General features: G+C 48.4%; 1 protein-coding gene across 7 annotated transcripts in view; it reads left to right on the forward strand.

Moving 5' to 3' along the window:
* The window catches only part of SGMS1 (sphingomyelin synthase 1), a 91,197-nt gene that overhangs the window by 33,999 nt on the left and 35,838 nt on the right, over nucleotides 1–21,360 (forward strand). Inside the window, exon 3 of one of the 7 annotated variants that reach the window (XM_041473992.1) lies at nucleotides 13,424–13,659. The exons of the other annotated variants lie outside the window; for them this stretch is intronic. The gene's annotated coding sequence lies outside the window, so the exon portion shown is untranslated. The remainder of the gene's footprint in view (nucleotides 1–13,423; nucleotides 13,660–21,360) is intronic. 7 annotated transcript variants of the gene reach the window in all.

Here is a 21,360-nt window from a genome sequence, read left to right on the forward strand (position 1 = left end):
GTGTCCCAGCAGGAGTTTGAGGCTACAGCTCTGCCCCTGGGTGTACTGTGAATATTAATGACACAGAACTGTGGGGACTGTGCACATGAAAAGAGGAAACCCAGGTGTGCTGAGCAGGAATCAGGTGTGTGCTACAAGGTCAGGGAGGCTGGAGAGCAGCAATTGGTTACTAATAAAAATCCAGGTCATTTTCTGTGCACCTCCTTAGGGGTCACTTTGCTGGTGCTGCATGAGGAAATAATAAATATAGGTGACCTAGGTTTGTGTATATGTATTTATTTGATGTTTTCTTACCAGAAACCATCATCGGCTGAGGGGAGGAAGGCACATGCACAGCCAGGGATGTGGTTCATTCTTTGCTCTGCTGCTCTGGTTTAAGAAAAGTTTTGGAAGCCTCTGTTTCAAGATATTGAGAGGTTACTGCATTGTTCAGGCTCTTTCCTCTCTCTGAAGCCTAATGCTTGTTTTCTGCAACACTGGCTGAATGCAAAAATGTTATTAGTTCTGGGTTTTGTTCTCTCTTGGGAGGCTTTTTTCCTGAATTTGGAGGTTTTCTCACTGCAAATAGCTGCAAAGTCAAAGTTGTAAATGAATAAATATTATTAGGGAAGGAGTAGATAACAGAATAAGCTACTGTAAAAATAAGTTTAGAAATCACCTTTTTCTCCATGATTCTCCATGTCCTGAATCCTCCATCTCCAAGAAGAACAAGGTTCAGCAAAGGATGATGAAGTGATCGAAGGCATGGAACAGCTGTTGTATAAAAGGAGATGAATAAACATTGTCTCTAGCATGGAGCAGAAATGATTGTGAGGGGAAGAAGCGAGGAGAGGAATGCTAAGCAGATTGGGAGCTTTGCATCTTCCAAAGAAGATGACTGTACCCAGGCCTTCCTCACTCAAAAAACCAAAACAACAGGGAAGGAAGGAACAAGTTTATAAAAGGGAAAGCTTTTCTTTTGGTGCACAGTTCTGCTGTGGTATTCCTGGTGGCCAGGATGTTACTGGAAGGTGAGAGGTTCAAAGGAGGCTGGATAAAACCCATCCTGTTATAAACTATTAAAGACAGTGTCTCCTGGCTCAGGGAACAGTTATTAAAGCAGAGATGGGAGGAATCCCAAAGTGGCTGAGGCAGAAGGAGCTGAGTGGGCAGCTGGTGTCACCTCCCTGCTCCAGCAGGGCCATCCCAGAGCACAGGGCACAGCATTGTGTGCACACAGCTCTGCCACAGCCCCAGGGAGGAGAGCCCCCAGGCTGTGTGGGCAATGTGCTCAGGGCTGGGCACTGCCCAGGGAAGAAGTTGTGCCTCCTGTGCAGGGCAATGGCTGGGCTCAGGCCCTGCCCGTGGCTCTGGTGCCATGGCTGGGCCCCGGAGCAGAGCCTGGGCCCTGCTCTGCCCCTCCCTGCAGCCAGGGACAGCCAGGCCTGAGGGCCCCTCTCAGCTGGGGCTCCTCTCCAGCCTGAGCAGCCCCAGCTCCCTCAGCCTTCCCTGGGCACCCAGAGGCTCCAGGCCCTTGCTCAGCTCCAGCAGCTCCTGGCCCTGCTGTGCTCAGCACCCAGAGCTGGACACAGCACTGCAGAGGTGCCTCCAGGGCTGCCCACAGGGCCACCATCCCGCCCTGCCCTGCTGCCAGTGCTCTGCTGCTGCCCAGGCTGCCATTGGCCTCCTTGTCCCCAGGACACTCTGCTGGCCCAGGACAGCTCGGTGTCCCCAGGACACTCTGCTGGCCCAGGACAGCTCGGTGTCCCCAGGACACTCTGCTGGCCCAGGACAGCTCGGTGTCCCCAGGACACTCTGCTGGCCCAGGACAGCTCGGTGTCCCCAGGACACTCTGCTGGCCCAGGACAGCTCGGTGTCCCCAGGACACTCTCCTCGGTGTCCCCCAAGTCCTTCCCCACAGAACAAATAACTTTCTTATTTTTCAGGACAGCCCACAGGGCAAGTGAACAAACTCAGCGGTTTTTAGACTAAAACAGCATTAAAAATCTCCTCCTACTAGTGCAATAAAACAGCCTTAAAACCAGCTGCTGTTCATGCTAAAAATTAAAATACATTTGTTATAACTTTGTGCTATTCCTGTAGGTTTAAATAATCCATATTCCCATTGCTTTTCTCCGGCAGGCCCTCCCCAGCCTATGCTGGTGCTCAGGGCTGTTCCTGCCCAGGTGCACGACCTGCATTCCCCTTGTTGTAAAAGGTATCACTCTCTGTGTTAAACTTCTTGTAGAAACCTGAAACTTCCTTTTGTAAGCAGGTCAGAAATAACACCCAGCTGTTGTGTAGCTGTGTAACACAGGGGCTACAACCTGGAGTAGCAGACGAAATGTGGGATTTCTTGGCTTCCAGACTATTTCCTACTTCTGGTAGGTAATGGGAAACAGGCAAGCAGGAATAGCAAGTGATTCAGGTGATAAAAGCTGGTGTTTAGGAGCAGATGATAGCAGCAGCTGTCTTGGCTGACTGGGCTGTGTTCCTTTCCCAAAATTCTGCAGTCTGGAGCGTGCTGGGAGCAGGTGGGTTGGGGTGGCTGCGTGCCAGCTGGTGCTGGGGTGATGCTCAGGTTACCCTGCTGCACTGGAGGCAGGTGGGCCCCAGCAGCTCCCTGCACACTCCATTCCCAGCCCGATGAAATGTTTGGGTAGAGCTGGAAGGCTGGGAATGCACCTTCACCCAGGAAGGGCCAGGGTTCCTCACGCTGCACAGAGCTTTTTATTACCCCCAGGGGGATGCTTGGCTGCCATCTGCAAGGACTGAATTTCCCTGGAGATTTTGACGTTCAGCAGCGTGTGGGTGTTAGGAGGCTTTGGGAGGTGGAGGAGGATGGAGTTGGAATAATGTCCTTTGAATCAGAGCTGTTTTGATCTGCTAGAAACTGGCTGCTGTAAAAGGAGGGGAGAAATCCTCAAACACTGGACTGCTCTAGGATTTTGTATAGAAAAGAAAGACTTGGAGCAGGAGCTGTTTGAGAATTGATCGTGGTTTGAGTGGGGGAGAAGCCCAAGTGTGAGTGAGCATGTGTGGGGTCCCTGACATGCTGCACACACATGCTCTACAGCCATACCTAGAAAATGGAAAGAAACTCTTGGTTCAGTGGGCTCCAGCCCAAGGCACGGGCTTGACCTGTATGATAACATGGAGAGTAAATTCCAAGTGATTCATCCCTCTTCTGATCTCTCTTGAACTCTGACTGCTCGTGTCTGTTGCTGTCAAGTGGCTGCTTCTGTATTTATGAGCGAGGTGGAAACTACTGACCTGCTTTGCCTCCTCTGAAAGGCAATTGATAGTTCTCTCTGAGATGGCAAGGGTGGTATTTCTGCATGTGCCTGGACTAAATTTACTGTAGGGAACTGAAAAGTGTAGATGGTGACAACTGCTGGAAGGGAAAGCGTGTATTTACTGCTCCGTGGCAATAGATTTATAGACAGATAGTTTGGTTTGTAGATAAATATTGTTGCCTCTATTTGTGTAGCCATAAGCAGTAGATTTTAAAACCTAAACTTTGCTATAATCTAGGGACCTTTTTCCATTTTTTTTTCCCTATCCCATCTGGTGGCTGAGGTGTCACGTGGCGCCAGGAGAGCCAAGAGAAGTGACGCATCCCGGTATCCCATGGTAACTCTGCTTTTCCTCTGCTTTTAGCTCCTTTGCTCTGCTCCCAGATAGAATAACCTGCCTGTGGGATTACACTGGCTCTGCTCACTCACAGGTGAAGCTGAGGCTGCAGGGTTTTCACTCCTGCAAACATTTGCACTCGGTAACCCAATTTGAAAGGGGAACAAAGAGCACCACAAAACACAAGGCTCCAAACCAACACCAGCCCCCACCAAGCCCAGAGATCTCCCAGTTCCCCACCCAAACTTCTCAACATGCGGGAAGCATCGGTGGGAGTTTACTCTTTGTTTGCCATTCGGGATACTGACGCTTGTCTGAGAAGTTTCTGCAAACCACAGGTAGATATCCTGCGAGTGAGGTGCAATTCTCATCAAAGCTAAATTTGCAATTCGGGTCTTGCAGTTCACACAAGTTTTGCTGCTGAAAACTTATTAGGTGAGGCTTGCTTTTTTTTTTTTTGGTTTTTTTTTTCCTCTTTCTTCACCACCCCCATCAGTTGTTTTTGACCTCTGGTTAGGGGAGGCTTTTTTTTTTTTTTTTTTTTTTTTTTCTCTCTATCTTCACCACCCCCATCAGTTGTTTTTAACCTCTGGTTGCTGTGTGCAGTTACTGCCTGCATTTTTGTTAGAAATATCCTACTTATCCCCCAGGAAAAGCTCGTGGTTTTGCATCCAGATATGTTGATATTTTTTAGACTTCTGATTTCTTTTGAAAAATGGATCATTTAATTATAGAATCATAAAATGGCTTGGGTTGGAAGGGACCTTAAAGCCCATCTTATCCACCCCTGCCATGGGCAGGGACACCTTCCACTGTCCCAGGCTGCTCCAAGCCCTGTCCAGCCTGGCCTTGGGCACTGCCAGGGATCCAGGGGCAGCCACAGCTGCTCTGGGCACCCTGTGCCAGCCCTGCCCACCCTGCCAGGGAACAATTAACTGAAAGCCATTTTCTCTTCTCTCTCTGTAACTTTGTTGTATTAAACCAGCCCATGGTATGACTCGCTCTGCCTGAAACTGGAGGCTGCAAATGGAGTAGCTCCTCACCAGGTGTAGAGAGTGAGTAGAGCCCTTGCAGTGAGCGACCTCAAACCTGGTTTTGTACCCTGTTTCCAAACTCTTCTGTGCCTGTTTTCTGTGTGCACGGAAGCACAGCTAAAGCAATGTGTGTCTGGTTTAACTCTGCCCTGCTGACTGGATTTTTGTTTTAGGGCACAGCTTTCACAAACCAAATTTATCCTCAGGGAGGGAGAAGAAAAAACTGGCTTTGCTCACACATAGTCCCCGTGTAGTGGAGGAGTCGGTGGTGAAGTTTTTCAGTGTGGCAGGATTTGCATTTCTGTTGCCACAGCTACAAGTGAGCTCACAGCATTTCAGTGCTCTGCCAGGGACGAGCAGGAGTTTTCAGAGTGAAGGCACCAGTGCACCCAGATGACTCATTCTGGTGTGTCCAAGGGCTGGGGAATCACTTCTTGAATGGGAGAGGATGCCTTGGTGTGCGGGGGAGGAGGCAGAGATGTAGTCTGAGCAGTTTGGGGCTGCCTGGATTTGGGGCACGAGCTGGGAGATGCGTGCTGGGAAGAGGCTGCTGAGCTGTCACCTGATGCACAACATCCCTGAGGGCACCTGGATGTTGGGAAGTATCCCAGGACTTCTTTGATGTGCTTCCTCTGGCTTTGCTCCAAGCAGGTATTTAGTACAAATCTCTCTTCTCATCCTCACAGGACTGAATTCCCTTCTGTTCCCTTTCAGTTCCAGGCAGTCCATTCTGCTGCCCTGGGTTTGCATGGGGACTGCTGCTGCCTGGCTAAATCCAAACAATAGCCTGCTTGTGGCAGCTGAAAGTGGTGCTGGAAAAAAAAAAAAAAATCCCTCTTCTGTAATTGCAGGAAAAAAACAAGCCTGTGTGCAGCAGGAAGCAGCAAGACTCTATTAACTCATACTTTTAATTTTTTTCCCTGTGTCTTCTGCGCAGCCCGCGATGATTTCAGCATAATTTGCTTAGGAAAAGTCCTTGGCCTGTTATTTAGTTACTGATTGCGAGTGTGGCAGGGGGTTGGGAGGTTAAGGTCTCCTCCAAACCAAACCATTCCATGATTCTACAGTTTGGGTGCATGTCAGAGGATGGTTACCCTGAATCCAGAGATTTGCCATTTTAACCATTGTAAAGAAGTGTGAAATATTTAATAAGGAGATAATTACCTTCATGTATGCAAGATTTAAAAACTTTGAACTGTCTTGATGCCAGGTTTCTTCCTTTTTCCCAACAAAAGCCTGGCTGGCTGGTGCCTTTCACCTCCAGGATTGCCTGCTCGCTTGTCAGTGTTTCATAAGCTGCCTGCAATGGCCTTTTCCTGCTGATTCTTACCCTTGGAATGGTTAACAAGAAGCTATTTCCTCCATGTTATCATATGCAAAGTATTGCTGTGACACTGCTGAGGAGTCCTAGAGCTGTGGTGTGAGACAGAGGTTGTGGGGACAGAAAAGCTGGAGATGGGGGAGAACTGTGATATGTGGCTAGCTCAGTTCATCTAGGGGCTGGAACTAAAGGGAGGAGCTGAATCAGAAGTGTTGAGAGCAGTTGTGTGACACTCTTTTCCCCAACAAACAGCTGTAACTTGTCACACAGGTCACTTCACTGGCGTCCTGTCTATTGATTGACCTGGGCTCATTTTAAGGTTTCATTATTGCTCTTGCTTGGTGCTGTTGAGGTTTTGAATTTCTATGTTTGGAAGTGCCTTTGTATTGATGATGTGCGCTGTGTTGGAGGCCTTTTTCTGCTGTGACTTCTTATTTTTGGAGCTATGGGTGTGTAGGTTTATGGATTAAAATAAACAAGGAGGGGGAGAACCCTCGAAACAAAGCCCAGCTGGGAGCTCAGGAATCAAATTGCAGCTCTGATGCAGAGGGAGGACAAGGGTTTAGGGCAGCACAAAGTGAGGTCTCCAGAGGATGTCTCTGGATAGGCAGGAGGGATGATACCCCCAGAGAGCAGTGCCTTTTCTCATCTGTAGGTCGAGGGCACTTTGCCTTCATGTGCACTCTGGAGTAAATTTGGAATAGGGGAATTCAGCTTGTATTTGACAAGGAAATGCCAGGTCCCATAGCAGGTGGAACAAAACAAGCAGCAGATCAAACTGAGGGGCCACTGGCCACCAAAGCTATAGGAAGGTGCATTTTTCACCTTATGGCAGTCCCATCAGTGTGTGGTGAGCTTGTAGGGTGGACAGGGAAGCTAAAGAGCTAAATGATGGATTTGTTACTTGGATTGATGATAAAATGGAAGAAGACTGTAGGCTATAATACAGCCAGGAGGGCCAGAATTGTGAGACACAGGAATAGTGCTTCTCACTGCTTTTTTTGGATGAGGCTGGGCAAGGAATAAAGGTCAGAATTACTGGGGAAAGCCTTTTGGCACCAGCACGGTGCTGTCTGCAAGTGAAGTTTATCCCTGCAGGCAGCTGCTCACCCCAGCAGCCCAATTTTGGCTTTTGTTGTTTGGTTGTTTGTTTTTCTCCTCTTAGTAACTCTCCAAAACACACTGCAGGGTGTCTGGTTGCACCTTTGTGGGCAGGAGAATAAAGAAGAACAGAGCTGCTGTCCTGGAGAGCTGCATTTGTGCTTGTGCCAGGAGATTTTGGGCTAGTTGTGGTCCCTGTGCCACTGTGATGAGCCCCTGCAAGTGACACAGTGTCTGGCTGCTCTCACTCTTGTCCAAAATCTCACTCTTGGTCCCAAATCCACAAGGGTTTTGTGGTCTGTTCCCCTGGTAGAAGCCAAACGAGTGGGTCTGGGCACGAAAATGATTGTGGAACCGTGATTGTTTATCTGGTTTGGATGCATAAAAGTGCAATTAAGTCTTGAGAGAAATGTTTTGAACACTTCTGGAGAGTTTGGATGGATGAAAGTGCTCTGCAGGATCCGACAGAGCCTGGGGAAGTGCTTACCCAGAGTATATTGGCACAAGGTATCTCTGTGTTCTTTGAGTTCCTTTCACCTTGAAAAGACAAATTAAAAAGGAGTTTCTGCTGCCCAGTGGGTTCTGTGGGGTATTTATATTGGACAGTGTTGTTTCCCATGGGAATCCTTGTCCCTTCCTTTCTAAGAGACTTGTTTTGATCTGACATTGTAGTGGGATTTAATGCTTCCAGTACCAGAAATTAAACAGAGGTTTAAAAATAAAAATGTACCCCAAATCTCAGAATGACTTTTGAACCAGCACAGGCAGGAGAGAATCCCTGTGTGGATTAGTTGCTCTCTTGGGTTTTGATCTTGTTTTTTTATTGGCCCTAAAAATGTCCAGAGGTTAAAATTAGAATAATAAACATTTGCAAGGGAATTTTCTATGATCAGCTTTCATTTAGCACTGAAAGCCCTGTAAAGCCTGGTCTGTTTTGGGATGCTGTGGACAAAGTGAGTTTTTTCCTGTTTTGTTTTATTTTAGAGCTTCATGATGGATGTGGAAGCTTGAATTTTCCTTTATTTAGTAGTGTACCAAACCCAGCCTTTTGCTGTATAAACAAAGGGTCACATTCATAACAGCAAGAGCAACTAAGCAAGTGCAGTGACTTAGAGGGGGAATATCTTGGGATTGCAAGTGTTTAATGAATAATGGAGGTCTTTTGTGCCAAAATCTTCCTGAATTTGTAACATATTGACCACACAAAGTCCTGCAGCATTTCCTAGGCAGGAGGGAGAGCTGCTGTGTCCATCTCTGTCACACTGCCCTGTTACATGGTGTGTTTGGGGAAGGAACACTGTTCCTCTTGTCACCAGATGAATGATCCTAAGCTCTGCTGGGGTTCCTGTTGGGTGAGTCTAGGATGGAAACCTGGCTGTGCTGTGTTGGTTTTATGGTTGGTCCCCATCCATGCTCTCAGTGTGGGTGTAGGGATGTTCCCTGTGCTTCAGTTCCTTGCTGGACCACTCCAAAAATACTTGTTGGGTATGTAGCTGCCTCAGGTGATACCCAGGCTCCAGATCTGCTTCTTTGGGGCAGGATGGAATCCTGGCTGCCTCTGGATTGATGTGTAATTTCCATATAGAATTATTTCTTTTCATGTGTGTGTGCCTCTGTTTTTATTTCTCTGGTTCCCTGAAACTTTGGCCAGTTGTTCCTTTCTCTACCAGCAGCATGCCAAGATCCTTGGGGTGGATCTCAGCAATGTGCAGGACATGCAGCATCCCTGATTCTCCCTTGGTTTGCTTTGTTCTGGGTTTCAATGCCAGCTACAACCTCCTGGTATCTTCCAGCTGGGACTCTTGTAGAGGAGCCACTCTCCTCCAGCAGAGTAACACAGAGACAGGGCTGGTGATGCCTTGCTGGCAGTGAGGAGCTGAGTTGGGCTGTAATTAGCAGCCTCTCTTTTCCCTTGCAAGTCCAGAGTAGTTCTTTCTGTGTTTAGTTGGTTCTCCTTTATGGGGGTTAATTCAGTATGAAACAGTAGCTCATGCTGCCCAAGAGAAAAGTCCTGTATAAATGGGATTTCCTTTGTGCCCTGAGTGCCACAGGTGTAAGGCAAGTTCTCAGTCTCCCCAGGAGAAGCTGCTGTGATGGTTGGAGATGCTGGTCTAGTCTTTATGTTCACAGCTGCAGGAATTTTAAAGACAAAACTGTGAGCTGAGAATCTGAGCCCCTGTGCAGATCTTTGCAGGGAGTGTCTGTTGTTTTGGGGTTGCCTCTTGGTGCACCTACTCATGGAATTCCAGAAGAGTTAGAAGGGACCCTAAAGCTCATCTCATTCCACCCCTGCCATGGCAGGGACACCTTCCACTGTCCCAGGCTGCTCCAAGCCCTGTCCAACCTGGCCTTGGGCACTGCCAGGGATCCAGGGGCAGCCCCAGCTGCTCTGGGCACCCTGTGCCAGGGCCTGCCCACCCTGCCAGGGAACAATTCCTAATTCCCAATATCCCATCCATCCCTGCCCTCTGGCAGTGGGAAGCCATTCCCTGTGTCCTGTGCCTCCAGTTCCTGTTGCAGGGTCCCTTTCCAGCTTCCCTGTGTCCCTTCAGACCCTGGAAGGAGCTGTGAGGTCTCCACACACCCTTCTCACAGCCCCAGCTGTCCCAGCCTTCCCTCCCAGCAGAGCTGCTCCATGCCTCTGCCCATCCTGGTGCCTCCCCTGGGTCTCTCCAGCAGCTCCAGGTCCCTCCTGTGCTGGCCCCAGGGCTGGGGCAGCTCTGCAGGTGGGGTCTCAGCTGAGCCCAGGGGCAGAGGGGCAGAATCCCCCCCTCCCCTGCTGCCCACGCTGGGGCTCAGCCCAGGGCACGGGGGGGTTCTGGCTCCCAGCTCTCACCCCCAGCACCCCCAGCTCCTTCTCCAGGGCTGCTCTCAGACACTTCCCTGCCCAGCCTTTCATGTTACAGTACAATCCAGCTGGGTAGCTACGAATGGAACAATCCACAAAAACCTTCCCAAGCTCCTGGATGGAACCATGGTGTGGCCTAGGGCCATAGACCCTTCCAGAAAATGCACCTGCCTGGGGCAGGGACTGGGCCAGCTGACCCCAGCAGTCCTTTGTAATGTGAGGCATCTGGGTTTGGTGACACCGGGCTAACACAGGGACAACACCCATGGCAAGAAGCCAGAACCCTGCATGGCCTTAAATCCCTGTGAGCCAATGCTTGCAGGGAGTCAGTTTAAAACTGACTGGTGCCTTTATTTTTTTTGCTGTGTGAAGAGACCTCGAGTGTCCTGGCCCCAGCTGTGCCAGCTGCCACCACAGCAGAGCCCAGCTGGGCTCTCCCTGTCCCTGCTCAGCCCTCAGTGTATTTGCAAAGAGAGGAGAAGGAGGAGGAGGAGGAGGTGTGCTAAACTGAGAAGCAGGCAAGGCAAGTGAACTGACAGTTAGAGAGAAACATGTTTTATTGGGAGCTTTGGACAAAAACCTGGATATTGCATGGGGTCTTCCCTGTCCCTCTGTTTTAGGGTGAAATATTGATAGGTAAGATCAATTTTGTACTTCCCTCCATTGCTGATGGCTGTCACTTGGCCTCTTTTTACCAGACCACCTCCAGCTGTGGGAACAGGAAATGTTGGAGATTTAAAGAAATTACAGCTTTAATTTATCTCTTGGCCCTCAAATAATAAACTTCAGTATTTCTGTTCTTTTACACTAGCAACAAGTAGTTACCTGCTAAGTTAATGAAGATTTTGGCTTGTAAACCTAAATGATATCCATGTCTGACTCTTCTTGCTTTGCTATAATAGAGGATAATCTTCCTCTGGATTTTAGAGGTGTAACAGAACATTTGTGGGGCTGAGGGCTTTTTTTAAGCATTCATCCCAATGGTGATGTTTGAGGGGAGAAAAAAAAAAAGGCAAAAGGAAAGCAAAACTCAAGGGAGATGGAGACTGTAAGGGACCTTTATGAAATGTGAGTGATGAAACACCTCCTGCCTGGTCTGTTCACACTGCCAGTCTCTGACCACTGTGTCACACTGAGAAAGCAGAAGTGGAGTCATACCATGGCCAAGGTGAGTTAGCAAGGGCTGAGAACTGAATCTCGACCTCAGGAGTGAGATGGGACCCATGTCAGGTGTTCTGCTGGGCTGGGGTGTGACCTGTCAGCGCTGTGGCACTGTGCCTTACACAGGGCTGAGGTGCTGCTTCTGAATTCCTGGGGGTATCACAGATGGTATCCAGGCTGTGAGAGTGGACTGGCTGAAGGCTCCCAGGATCACAGCCCAGCTGAGCTTGGCATGGACCTCTGGAAGGTCACCTTGTCAGGCAGGATCACCCAGAGCTGCTTGTCCAGGGCCATTTGCCAGACTCTCTCCATGTCTCTTTCCCACTGTTGAGTGCAGAACTGGGCCCAGCACTTCAGGAATGGTGTCACCTGTGCTGAGTAGAGGGGAAGGGTCACTCTTGTGATGCAGCTGGTGGCTTTTTTTGCTGGGAGGCTGTTTTGCTGGCTCCTGGGAGCTTGTTGTAATCCAGACCCACAGGTCCTGCTTGGCAGAGCTGTTCCCAGCCTGTGCTGGCTCCTGGGGTCACTCCCCCCCCGGTGATGGAAGGACTCTGCCTTTCCTGTGTTTGAACACCCTGAGGCTGCTCCCTGCGCTTTGCTCCAGCCTTTTAGAGTTGATCCAAGTGGCAGTGTGACCCTCTGGTGTACTGGCCACTCACCCCAGTTATCGTGTCACCAGCAAAGTGCTGAGGGCACGCTCTGTGCATCCTCCAGGTCATTTAACAAGAGGTTAAATGATTTTGGCTCTCATATCAACCTGTGGGAAGTGTCTGTTCTCCAATTGGACTTTGTGGCACTGACCTCTCCCTGCTGGGCCTGCCCATTTGGCCACTTTTCCACCCACCTCCCTGCCCTCCTGGCTGTTCCATACTTTGCCAGCTCATCTGAGGGTGTGAGAAGAGCCAGTGTTGAAAGTCTTGCCAAAGCCAAGCAGACAGCATCCTCTGCACTCCCTTCATCCACTGAGATTGTTTCATGCTAGGGGGAGGTCAGGCTGGTGAAGCAGGATTTTTTCCCCTTCATATGTCCATGCTGACTACTCCTGATCACCCTCTTGTCCTTCAGGTAACTGGAGATGGTTTCCAAAGTTCATCAAGTGTGGCCTCACAGTGACAGCAGCCAGCTCTCTCAGCACTTGTGCATCCATCCCATCAGGCCCCATGGGATGAATATGTCCAGCCTGCTGTCCCCTAACCTGATCCTCTTCCATTAAGGATAAGTCTTCCTTGTCTGGATTTTCCCTTTGGCCTCGGGGGCCTGCAGTTCCCAAAGGTTGGCCTCACTGGCACCCTTCACATCCCTTGCCAGATTCAGTTCCAGATGTGTTTTGGCTCTCTTAGCCCCACCTCTGCCCCATCAGTGTTCCCAGATTCCTCCTGGATCACCTGTCCCTGCAGGGTCAGTGTTCCCAGATTCCTCCTGTATCCCCTGCCCTTGCAGGATCAATGTTCCCAGATTCCTCCTGGATCACCTGCCCTTGAAGGATCAGTGTCCCTGAGATTCCTCCTGGATCACCTGCAGGATCAGTGTTCCCAGATTCCTCCTGGATCATCTGTCCCTGACCTGCTTTTTGCGCTTGGCCCTGATCAGGAGCTCTGTCCTCCTCCATGGGGGCCTCCTGCCTGCTCAGCTCGATCAGCTGCTTGTTGGGGTGATGTGTCCTTGAGCCTGGAGGAGGTGATCAGCCAGCTCCTTTGGGTCCCTTTTTCTTTTTATCAACCAGCTCTTTTGGGTCCCTTTCCAAGCCACTGGGATTCTCAGGCACACCCCTGAAGATGATGCCAAAGCCTGTTCTCAAGTCCAGGGCTGTGGTGCAGCTTTGTCCCTCAGCTCCTTCCTTTGAGGGCTCTGAACTCCATGGTCAGTGCAGCCAGAGGTGCCCAGACCTTCACATCCCTGACCAGTTCTTGCCTCTGTGTAGGGATGAGATCCACTCCCAGGGCCAGGGGAGAGAGATGAGATGGATAACATCCACTATCCCAGGGTGTTCCAAGCCCCATCCAACCTGGCCATGGACACTTCCAGGGATGCAGGGGCAATGGCCCCTGGAGCCCTGCAGGCTCTCCGGCGTGCCCACCTCGGTGGGTGGGTGCAGGTGGCTTTGCTGGTGTTTATTTGGACCTGCAGCCGTGTGTGTGAGCTCCAGGGTGGCAGCAGAAATAGCACAGCTCCTGGCAAAACCCGGGATATGTGAGAACCTCCCTCTCTGGCTGGCTGCATGCATGCAATATTTCTCTTGGCTCGTTCAGCCCGGCTGTGGTGTCCGAGTCGAGGCTGTGAGTGTAGCTTTAGGAAAAGAAAGGCTTTATTTCTGTCTGATATTCTCCCCTACTTGCGTGTTTCCAGAAGGGCTGTGCTTCTCCCTCCTTCTCCTCTGCCTATTTATATTCGCGGTGACGTTGCTGGAGTGTTTGCTTTGGAAGAAATCTCTCCGTCTGTCTGAGGCAAACTGAAAGCAAAGCTGCAGGAGAAAGCGTTCAAAGCTGCAGGAGAAAGCATTCCTTTCTTCTCCTGCTGGGGAGAAGGGAGGCCTGGAGAGCCAGAGGAAATGATCACCTGGGAAGGACAGGAAGCCTGGCAAGGTAAACGCCTTTTTCTGTTTGACTAATGCTGTGACATCCACCCCCAAAACCCGTGAACTTCTCATTCCGGGGGGCGGAGGCGTGAAACTCTGGGGTGGTTTTTAGAGAGGAGCTGTGAAATGAGTTGTTGAAAGCCTCCAGGCTCAGGACAATGGCTCTTTAATAATCCAGCAAGACTTGTCTACATCAGCTGCTTACATGCACAGCATCACAGCTCTCTTGCTGTGCCCCCTCATCGGGTGATGCACAGGGGCTTTTCCTTCTCCCCCCTGCTCCCCAAATATTGTGATTGCACTGTGGAAGTGATTTCCTTACAGTGAAACTGAATTTTGCCTTGTCTGTAGCTTTCTAAGCCCTTCAGAGCCCTGCCTCTGAAACTTCCCAAGCCTTTCTGTTATTATTGTGCTTGGTCTAAATCTAAAATAAGGAATTTAGGTGATAGTTTTATAAAGGTATAAACTGAATTGTCTGTATTGTGTTTGTAGGGTAATTTGCAAAATAAGAGCATTTACTTTTTCTTAAGGCCAGGTTTTCTGACATCTGAAGCTGCATTTGCTACTTCTTGCTGCTTGTGAGCTGTAGAAGACACAGAAAGTAACACTCGAAGGTTTTGAAGTGCTCAGTATGAAGCTGAGCATGTTTGCGCCCTGTTTTTTGCAAAGTGCCAATTCCTCAGCAAATATAACAGTCCAGCATAAATAAACAGCCAAGAAAGCGAGTCTGCCTCTCTAGAAAGTTGAAGTATTTACCTTCACTGTTTTACTCCCTATTAGATATTTTTAACTCCTAACCAAACTGCATTTTTGTGACCTGTAATTGCAGGGGTAAAACCTCTGACAGTGATTTTTAGGAAACACAACAGACAGTGGAAGTTCTGTGGAGATGTTCTGGATTGGGGCTCTTTGGTGTGGATGGAGGAGAAATGGAGCTATTCTTGCTCTAGGAAATCGTGGGTGCAGCACAATAGTACCCAAGTGAGGTCAGCCTTTGGGAGTACTTACAGGTCCTTAAAAAATACCAGGGGTTTCTTTGACTGAGAGCGTGGCAGGGATGGTGGTGTCCCCAGTTTGAGACACACACCTATCCCATGTAACTCCTGTGGAATCAGCTCTGTGATAACCTTGGGTAATCCACTGGGAATAACTAGGAGGCAGCAGGGTATCGCAGAATCATGAAGTCATGGAATGGTTTGGGTTGGAAGAGACCTTAAAGTTAATCCAGTGCCATGGCAGGGACACCTTCCGCTATCCCAGGTGCTCCAAGTCCCAGTGTCCAACATTGAGCACTTCCAGGGATCCAGGGGCAGCCACAGCTGCTCTGGGCACCCTGTGCCAGGGCCTGCCCACCCTGCCAGGGAACAATTCCTAATTCCCAATCTCCCATCCATCCCTGCCCTCTGGCAGTGGGAGCCATTCCCTGTGTCCTGTCCCTCCATCCCTTGTCCCCAGTCCCTCTCCAGCTCTCCTGGAGCCCCTTTAGGCCCTGGCAGGGGCTCTGAGCTCTCCCTGGAGCCTTCTCCTCTCTGGGTGAGCACCTCCAGCTCTCCCAGCCTGGCTCCAGAGGGGCTCCAGCCCTTGGAGCATCTCCAAGTCCTCCTCTGGACCTGCCCTAACAGCTCCAGGTCCTTCTGCTGTCAGTATCAAGCAGAGTGAACTCCCTTGTCTGTACTCTCGGAGAGGGGTTTTGGGTGTTCTGGGGTTTGAAAACAGGAACATAATCTGTGTGTTGTGGCTGGTGTCAAGAACAGAAATGCAAGTGGCAGCACAGTAAATGCCAGCCAAAATTTGCATGATGAATGCCAGGGGAAAGGTATTTGGCCATGGCTTGATTTAGCTGCTCTGTGTATGCTGCAGCATAATATGTTTGTGTTGGGAATAGAAGTTTAGTTCAATTAGTGTGTGATTATGGGGATTTTTGAAGGAGTTTTGAATGAGACTTTTGAGTTGTTTTTGATGATGTGGTTTCTTTTTTTATCTTTTTTATAGGTAGGAAGGGTGTGTTTGGTTCATATTGTTATAGTATGGTTTAGAAGGTCACAAGACTTAGTTGCAAGACTTTTTAAGGAGTTTACTCCTTAAAAAACTAATAAAACACTGCTAATAAGGATATTTATGTTTTTGACTTAATTTTTAAATGTTTTGTCTTAGGGATTTATGTTACAGTGTAAATTTTTTTAGTTAATTATGTTATAACACAGAAACCTACAGTTCTATATTATAATATCTTTATTTACTTTTGCAACTGCTTTATTTTTTTATATTTCAAATTCTAAAACTCTACATTTTTTAAAAATTTAGTTTAACATGTTTCTACTTTAAACTATAAATCTACATTTTCACTTCTAATACTTAAGTTCAAAAGCCTTTCCCAAGATCTCAAATAAAATCCTATATTTAATCCTAAACTTTAACTTACAAACCAAAAGTTCCTTACATTTCAAATTCCAACACATGATGCAGACATGAGCAGGTTGCCCAGAGCAGCTGTGGCTGCCCCTGGATCCCTGGCAGTGCCCAAGGCCAGGCTGGACAGGGCTTGGAGCAGCCTGGGACAGTGGCAGGTGTCCCTGCCATGGCAGGGATGGAATGAGATGAGCCTTAATGTCCCTTCCAATCCAAACCATTCCATGATTTTATGCCTTTTGTGGTCAAAGCTGCTGAGACTTGGCTTTGGTGGGAGTAGGATGAAGTTCCTTCAGGTCCCTGTTCCAAGTTTCTGTTTGGAGTTGTAGTGAGAGACACGTAATCCAGGTGCTTGTAGTAAAGTGTCCCTGTAAGAAATGTGAGTTGAGATTTCATTGAATGCTGATTTTTTTAGGACATACATCCCAGAAAGCAGAATTTTAAAGGTCCTGGTAGAAGGACCAGGCTGTTATTTTTCATGCTTACACAGAGCTTATGCTTGAGCATCTTTTAAGAATAAACTGGACTGGAGGTCAAGGTTATAAAAATAAGGTCTAGCAGGCCAAATTTTTATTGCATTTTGATCACTGGTGGAGATAAAAGTACAGTTAGATTTTATCCAAGTGACACCAAAAGCAGCCTTTGCTTGTGGTGGCATTGCTGCCTATTCCCTTTTTTGTAGGATGAGATAAGGGGACATATAAACACACTTCCCCTGTAAACCTTTTAAGCCTTTGAGATTAATGGCTCCGGCTTCCTGAGCATAATCTGTTCTTGCCAGCTCTTAATTAAGGTCATTCTGAGAACCCAGGTGAACTTGCGGCTGGGGAAGTCACAAGGAGGAGGATGAGAGCTGGAATGATGGAATTGCACAGCTCAGCCGTGTGTAGAGCCCTGACACAGGATACTGGGAATACAACACCCTGCAGCCCTCACAAACAGCTCCTTATCGCTCCTGATGACTTGTTCCCTTTGCCCTTGGGGCAGAGGAAGGGTGTATTTGAGTATTAATCCACATCATGCTTATTAATGAAAAAGGTATTGGATAGGTAGGGATGTCAGGGCCGTTTAACCTTTGGATATTGGCTGCCAGCTCCCTAGGGAGAAGGGAACCGGAGCCTGGGATGAATTGGTGACGGGTGTTTTACCTTCACACTCGGAGTGGAGTGTCCCAGTTCTGGGTCTGCTGCCTGGCTGGGAGAGAGATGCTCCTGGCAGGAGCAGCAGGTGTAGGTTAGGTGTTTGGGATAACAAACATCTTGCTGAAGAGCCCCAAGGAGCGGATTTCTCACTGCTTGGTGCTCGGTGTGGCGTGCAAGCAAACGCTCAGGATGTGGAGACAGGCTTGATTTATCTTTAACAGGAAAAAGCCCCCTCCACACCCACAAGCCCTGCTGTTGAACTTTAGCACCAAACATCATCCTGTATTAATTCTTGCTTTGTTTTGGGGTTGTGGCTGGGTTTATTTTTGGTTGCTTGGGGTTTGCTGTTTTGAAATGTTTATTTTGCTTGATGGTCTCTGTGGCCTTAAAGAAGCCAGAGAATTTGATAGTTCCAAACTGCCGGTATACAAACCAGCAGCCTTTTCCCAAGGTGTGGAAAAACAGCAAACTCTTTTGATGGAAAAATCAGTGGGACACCATTCTGTGTCCCATTACACTATTTGGTGAGGAAACTCTCTGTAACAGAGGCCTCTGGGTTGAAATTTTGGGTTTGGAAGAGACAGAAGTAAATGAGAATTTTGAGGTGGTGACTTTTTTAACTGGAGGTTTTTAACCCACCTGGGTAATGAGACTTCTGGGAGGGCAGAATAAGTGGATCAGGGAATAGGAGTGGCACTTCCCAAGCTGGAAGTGCTGGATGTGGGATGCAGTCATGTGGGAATGATACCCTGCCTGTGAAAATGTCCTTATTATTGAGTGGGGGGTTTGAAAAGGGTGTCTCGTTTCTATTTTTCTCTTTTATGGAAAGCTTCACTCTTCCAGGCTCAAAAGGGACTTCAGTGGTATTAAATTCTTGCTTTGACCTGGGTATGTGATTGCACTTGCATGGAATTGCCATTCCAGAGTGTTTTCCCTGGAGAGGTGCTGGGTGTTCAGCCCTGCAGAGCCGCCCTTGGGAAGGTCCATGTGTTTCTCCAAGGATCTAAAGGTCAACCACAGCCTTGAACCAAAAAGAGCAGAAGGCTGGGCATCTGGGAAACAGACACAATGAGCAGAGTGAGGATTTTATCCATTTAGATTAGGTGAGAACTCCAGGAGCTGCTTGAACCACGAGAGGCATGGAGTGGAGACACCTCACCGTGAGTTCCCATATCCTGGTGGAGCTCCAGGGGGTTGGGATGCCACTGCTGCTCCTGCCATCCCATTTAGAGTGACAGTGTGTGCACAAGGAAGGTGTGTGATGCCTCAGAGCTGTCCCAATGAGTGCAGTCCCATGGGTGGGCATTGTAGGGTTGGAGTGGACTGGGAGTGCCTGGAATCAGCTCAGCCAGGCAGAGCGTCCCAGACTGGTTGCCAAACTGCTTTGAGGGCAAAGGACAACCACGTGTCCAAACACAGCAGCACGAGGTGTTTCTGAACTCCCTGCTGAACCAGGAGCAGGAGGAGCTTCCCGCTGGTTTTCCAGAGGATTCTGGTTTGCTGCCAGGCTTTAAAATACACCTTAGCTCTTGCATACGTGCTGGAGCACATGATGCTGAAATTGGAGGAATTCTGCTCAGGGAACTCAGTTCAACTTACAGGCAAGGCTGAGCTTTTTATAGGGAGAGAGGGAGAAGAGTGGTTTCCTGCGGACGTTGCTCTGTGAGTCACAGTTACATGACACAGCATTCCTCCCGGGAAACTTCATTGCTGGAACTGATGAGCACATCAGCGCTCTGGAATCTCCCTTTGTGATAGCAAACACACCTAAGCACTTTACCTGCTGCTTCTGGAAGTTGTTCTGATAGCACTTCAGAGATTTTAAACTCAGCTGTTTCTTATTTTTTAGTTTCTCTCGGAACCCCATTAACGTCAATATTTTTAGTTTCAAAAGCAACTGTCCATTAACTGCCTTCCACATAAGAAGTTGTAATGGCTTTTAATGCTGTAAGAGATGAAATAATTATTATTATTTAATTACACGTGTAATAATAAAGTTTCACATTACTTCTGTAAGTGTTTTAATGCAAACACTTTTAAGGTCAGAGTAGCTTTATAATTCTCCTGTAGCACATTTTTTCTGATGTGTCACTGACCAGGACAAGTTACTTGAATGGACAGACAAAGTGCTTTGAAGGTTTTTTGGGATACGTGAGGTGTATGTATAAATTTACATTGCTGATGTGAAGCCCTTTGAACACATCACACAGTCACAGTGTGGCAGGGATTTTCCAGCCTCAGGGACCCTGGGATTCTGGGCAGTTTCTTCTCAATTGCTCGAGACTTTCATTGCCACCCTCAGTGCTGGATTTCACTTGCTGATACACAATTCTTTTCTGATGGATAGGGAAAAAGGGAGCTCAACATAACCTGACTGGTTTTGATATTCAGGCAGATTTAAGCTGTCAAGGCAAGGAAGGCCTTTCCCCAGGCCTTTGGAAGGGCATTCCAAATGCATGTGGTGCTTGAATGATCAAGACACATCAGCACTGCAGCACTGGGGTAGCAGCCCTTTCTCCTCAGTGCCAGCAGTCAGCCTCAGATCTGGTTTTTGTCACATTGCTCATGTTCTGGTGGGAAAGAAGCAACATCTCTGTGGCCATCTCTGTTCTTCAGGCGTTTCTGGCTGATTGTCACCCTCCTGTTGAAGCAGGATGGGGGAAGGTAGAGGTGAAACAGCAACAGCCACTGAACTGAGGGCAGTAGTCCCAGATATTCAGTCCTATAGAAAGAAAATTATGTCATCAGCTCAGGCTGTCCTCTCTTTCAGCCCTTAGGCTAAATATGTCCTGGCTGGACTGTGTAGGAGAAAAAAATACCCTCCTTTGCACATGCAGTGGAAGAGTTCACTGTGTTTCTTTTTATTTGTTTAGGGCTTTACAGGGTGTTATGTTGTATCTGTCTGGACACATGCAGTATTTAAATGCACCGTGGTTGAAAAGGTGTTCTCAAAGCTGACTTTTAATTACCTGTAATACTCGTTCAGCTGTCTTCTCTTCTCCCTTCTGGCCCCACCTGACTCGTGGGAACACAGGGCTGCCTTTGTTACGTGCCTCGAGGTCACTGAACTCACGCAGGCCTGGATCATGGGGGGAAAAATATCGCCAAGATAAGATCTGCTGGAGGAACACAAGGGCATTTCTGTCAAATATGAACGCATTTATTGTCTGGAGGGAGCAGGTCACTTCTGCTGTCTTGAGAGGTGTGAGGGCCCAAAGCAGACATGAGTGTCGTCAGCATAACAAGGAGTCCTTGGCCTGTGGCAGCTGCTAATTAAGCTGTAGATTCCTTATATATATTCTCACTGGGAGGGATTTGCAGGATTGGTACCAACCGAATTAAGTCTAAGGAATCTTTAGGTGATGAGCAATTACTGTTTTCACTCCAGAATCCCTCCTGGAAAGGGGGCCAGGTTGGGCAGATAACATCTGTTGAGTGCTACAGAGCCCAGTTACTAAAAGACTGCTGAAAAAAAAACCCCAAAAAACCAGAGCTCACTGGTGCCTCATTCCATGTCTCCTCAGATTTTCAAGAAAATGGGCTGAGTTGGACTTGACCATGGGCCGTTTTTAGGTGTCTAAACTTTGTGGAGGAGCTGATGATGAGCACATTGTTCCACTGGATACTTGGCTGCCTCTGTGTGTTAGGAAAAAGCACTGCTGGGCCATGTTCAGGGGCGTGGATCTATTAAAAAACCCCAAAGCAGCTACTCCTTTAAAATACTTGTTTTCTGTATGTTAGGATGAGTGTAGAAGGATTTCTGTGTTCAGCTTCTGAAAATTCTTTTTCCACCCTGTGCTTCTTCGATGTGGCTCTGCAGATTCCTCAGTATTCCTGGCAACAGGCTCCCTCTCTCGGGATGGAGCTCAGAAAACTTGATGCTGCTATTTGTTACTGCCGGTGCCTATTTTTCAGTTTCCACATTATTTCATTTGTGGAGTGGAAGCAGGCTGCTTCCTACGCTTCTGACTTCACTTCTGGACAGTGTCTCTGTTGGATCCAGCAGCCAGCAGGCTCGGGAGAGTCCGTGCTCTGCTGGAAAACACTGCCAGCGCTGCTCATCCCATCAGTCTTCCCAACATGACTCAGCCTGCTCTGTGTTGTGGTTTTGTACGGAATTACAGCAACTCCCCGCTGTCCCGAGGCAGCGGCCAGCA

This window comes from Pyrgilauda ruficollis, unplaced genomic scaffold (assembly GCF_017590135.1).
Source record: "Pyrgilauda ruficollis isolate IOZ18807 unplaced genomic scaffold, ASM1759013v1 scaffold11, whole genome shotgun sequence".
In the NCBI taxonomy this organism is placed as follows: Eukaryota; Metazoa; Chordata; class Aves; order Passeriformes; family Passeridae; genus Pyrgilauda; species Pyrgilauda ruficollis.